This window comes from Bufo bufo, chromosome 1, assembly GCF_905171765.1.
Source record: "Bufo bufo chromosome 1, aBufBuf1.1, whole genome shotgun sequence".
Classification (NCBI taxonomy): domain Eukaryota; kingdom Metazoa; phylum Chordata; class Amphibia; order Anura; family Bufonidae; genus Bufo; species Bufo bufo.
Window position 1 is genome coordinate 739,599,554 of NC_053389.1, and position 4,477 is coordinate 739,604,030.

The following is a 4,477-nucleotide window of genomic DNA, read 5'->3' on the forward strand; positions in this document are numbered from 1 at the left end:
TATTTAGGATGTGCAAACTTTATACAGGAGATGTAGCGCAGGTAATGTCACTGTCAGCAGCAGTCAAACAATTGCGCTGAATGTCACAGATATTTAGGATGCGCAAATGTAACACAACAGATGTAGCAGAGGTTGTGTCACTGTCAGCAGTGGCCAAACAATTGCAAGCTATTTAGCGCAGGTCACGCTAATAATATATTTTGCAGCCAGATAAAACAATAGTCTTTAAAAGGACTTTTGGGTCTCTAACACCTTTTAACAGTAAACCCTGCCTGAAAAAAATATATATATTCCTGTCCCTACACTATCTGTCCCTTCTGCTGGAGTTCTCCCTGACTAAGACTGAGCCAAACCACGTGTCTTCAGGTGCTATATAGCACCTGATGACGTGTTCCGGCCAGCCAATCACTGTAATGCCAGTAATCAACATGCTCCAGAGTGAACACCCTAGCTACTGGGTGACTGCTGTATCACACAGCAGACATCTGGGGCTAATGTATGCAATTGGTGGTAATGCTGATCGTGGACATTTAACCCCTCAGATGCCATAGTCAAATTTGACCACAGCATCTGGAGAAGTCAAAAACACAGAAGTGCAAACTTGCCTGGCAGGAACTCCTCGCCGGGCTGTGATTGGGGAAGGCAATCCAATGAAGTAATAAGCCAGAACCTGTTCTAGACTTCTAGGCTTATTACTAGCATATTAAAATTAGGCCTGCAGGTGGCAGCACTGAATTATAATACACTGATCTTTGTATATGGTAGTGGATAGAATTCTACTAATTTGTACAATTTTCAATCTAATGATTGCATGTTCAGGTCCACATGGGGGCCTAAAAAAAAAAAAGTAAAAAAGTTTTTAAACTTTAAAAACAGTAAAATGTTTTCAAAAATATAAAAATATACAAATTGAAATCACCACCCTTTCCCCAAAATAAAAATATAGCGATAAATAGACAAAAAAAAAGATTTTTTATAATGTTTTAATTTTCATTGTTAAAACACAAGAAAAACTATAATAATGTGGTACTGGTATAAGTTATGGCAGGGAGTAGAAAAACGGAAAAACGCAAAAAATGGAAAATCGCCATGTCAGGAAGGGGTTTAACCTCTTATGAACACATGACGTATCGGTACGGCATGTTGTCCTGGTACTTAAGGACACATGACGTACCGGTACGTCATGTATAGTTCCGATCACCGCCGCTTCGGCGGGTGGTGATCGGAACCCGGTGCCTGCTCAAATCATTGAGCAGGCACCTTGGCTAAATGCGCGGGGGGGTCCTGTGACCCCCCCCATGTCGGCGATCGCAGCAAACCGCAGGTAAATTCAGACCTGCGGTTTGCTGCAGTTTCGGAAGTTTTGTGATCCCCGCGGTCTGTGACCGCGGGGATCAGAAACTTCAAATAAGCTTTATTTTAATGTTTAACCCCCTATTTGTTATCTGCCGGCGGGTGCAGAGAGGGGGGGGGGGTTTGCGGGGAGTGCGGCAGGGAGGGTGGGCGGACGGGGCAGGATAGCCAAGCGGTTTGCACTCTGCTCGAAACGCCTGACATCTGTGCTGGCACAGATGCCATGAGTTTAACCCCTTCCATGCTAAAGGCAGAAGTCTAATCAGACTTTGTAAAGTGAAAATACAGTACCTTACACTATATAGTGTACTTTACTGTATTATACAGACATCAGACCCACTGGATCTTCAAGAACCAAGTGGGTCTGGGTCAAAAAAAAGTAAAAAAAAGTAAAAATAAAAAAATACATTTATCACTGATTAAAAATGAAAAAAAAAAAAATCCCTACACATGTTTGATATCACCACGTCCATAATGACCTGATCTATAAAACGGTCATGTTACTTTACCCGAACGGTGAACACCATAAAAATAAAAAATAAAAAACTATGATGAAATTGAAATTTTGCCCACCTTACTTCCCAAAAAAGGTATTAAAAGTGATCAAAAAAGTCGTATGTACGCCAAAATAGTACCAATCAAACTGTCACCTCATCCCGCAAAAAATTTGACTCTACCTAAGATAATCGCCCAAAAACTTAAAAAACTATGGCTCTCAGAATATGGAGACACTAAAACATGATTTTTTCATTTTTGTTTCAAAAATGAAATAATTGTGTAAAACTTACATAAATAAAAAAAAGTATACATATTAGGTATCGCCGCGTCCGTAATAACCTGCTCTATAAAAATATCACATGACCTAACCCCTCAGGTGAATACCGTAAAAAAAAAAAAAGGTGTAAAAAAAGCTATTTTTTGTCACCTTACATCACAAAAAGTGTAATAGCAAGCGATCAAAAAGTCATACGCACCCTAAAATAGTGCCAATCAAACCATCATCTCATCCCGCAAAAATCATACCCTACCCAAGATATTGGCCCATAAACTGAAAAAACTATGGCTCTCAGACTTTGGAGACACTAAAACATGATTTTTTTTTTGTTTAAAAAATAAAAATCATTGTGTAAAACTTACATAAATAAAAAAAAGTATACATATTAGGTATTGCCGTGTCCGTGACAACCTGCTCTATAAAAATATTACATGATCTAACCCCTCAGGTGAATACCGTAAAAAAAACTAACAAAAAAAGGTGTAAAAAAAGCCATTTTTTGTCACCTTACATCACAAAAAGTGTAATAGCAAGCGATCAAAAAGTCATACGCACCCCAAAATAGTGCCAATCAAACCATCATCTCATTCCGCAAAATTCATACCCTACCCAAGATATTTGCCCAAAAATTGGAAAAACTATGGCTCTCAGATTATGGTGACACTAAAACATGATTTTTTTTTGCTTCAAAAATGAAATCATTGTGTAAAACTTACATAAATAAAAAAATAGTATACATATTAGGTATCGCCGCGTCTGTGACAACCTGCTCTATAAAAATATTACATGATCTAACCTGTGAGATGAATGTTGAAAATAACAAAAAATAAAAACGATGCCAAAACAGCTATTTCTTGTTACCTTGCCTCACAAAAAGTGTAATATAGAGCAACCAAAAATCATATGTACCCTAAACTAGTACCAACAATACTACCACCCTATCCCGTAGTTTCTAAAATGGGGTCACTTTTTTTGAGTTTCTACTCTAGGGGTGCATCAGGGGGGCTTCAAATGGGACATGGTGTCAAAAAAAACGTTCCAGCAAAATCTGCCTTCCAAAACCGTATGGCATTCCTTTCCTTCTGCATCCTGCCGTGTGCCCGTACAGCGATTTACGACTACATATGGGGTGTTTCTGTAAACTACAGAATCAGAGCCATAAATATTGAGTTTTGTTTGGCTGTTAACCCTTGCTTTGTAACTGGAAAAAAAAATATAAAATGGAAAATCTGCCAAAAAAGTGAAATTTTTAAATTGTATCTCTATTTTCCATTAAATCTTGTGAAACACCTAAAGGGTTAACAAAGTTTATAAAATCAATTTTGAATACCTTGAGGGGTGTAGTTTCTTAGATGGGGTCACTTTTATGGAGTTTCTATTCTAGGGGTGCATCAGGGGGGCTTCAAATGGGACATGGTGTCAATAAAACCAGTCCAGCAAAATATGCCTTCCAAAAAACATACGGCGCACCTTTCCCTCTACGCCCTACTGTGTGCCCGTACAGTAGTTTACGGCCACATATGGGGTGTTTCTGCAAACTACAGAATCGGGGCAATAAATATAGCATTTTGTTTGGCTGTTAACCCTTGCTTTGTTACTGGAAAAAATGGATTCAAATGGAAAATTTGCCCAAAAATTGAAATTCTCAAATTTCATCTCCATTTGCCAATAACTCTTGTGCAACACCTAAAGGGTTAAAAAAAGTTTGTAAAATCAGTTTTGAATACCTTGAGGGGTGTAGTTTCTTAGATGGGGTCACTTTTATGGATTTTCTACTCTAGGGGTGCATCAGGGGGGCTTCAATTGGGACATGGTGTCAAAAAAAACAGTCCAGCAAAATCTGCCTTCCAAAAACCATACGGCACACCTTTCCCTCTAAGCCCTACTGTGTACCCGTACATTAGTTTACGGCCACATATGGGGTGTTTCTGCAAACTACAGAATCTGGGCAATAAATATAGCATTTTGTTTGGCTGTTAACCCTTGCTTTGTTACTGGAAAAAATGGATTAAAATGGAAAATTTGCCCAAAAATCTAAATTCGGAAATTGTATCACCATTTGCCATTAACTCTTGTGGAACACCTAAAGGGTTAATGACGTTTGTAAAATCAGTTTTGAATACCTTGAGGGGTGTAGTTTCTAGAATTTTTGGGTGGTTTCTATTATGTAAGCCTCACAAAGTGACTTCAGACCTAAACTGATCCCTAAAAAGTGGGTTTTTGAAAATTTCAGAAAAATTTCAAGATTGCTTCTAAACTTTTAAGCCTTGTAATATCCCCCAAAAATAAAATATCATTCCCAAATTGATCCAAACATGAAGTAGACATATGGGGAATGTAAAGTAATAA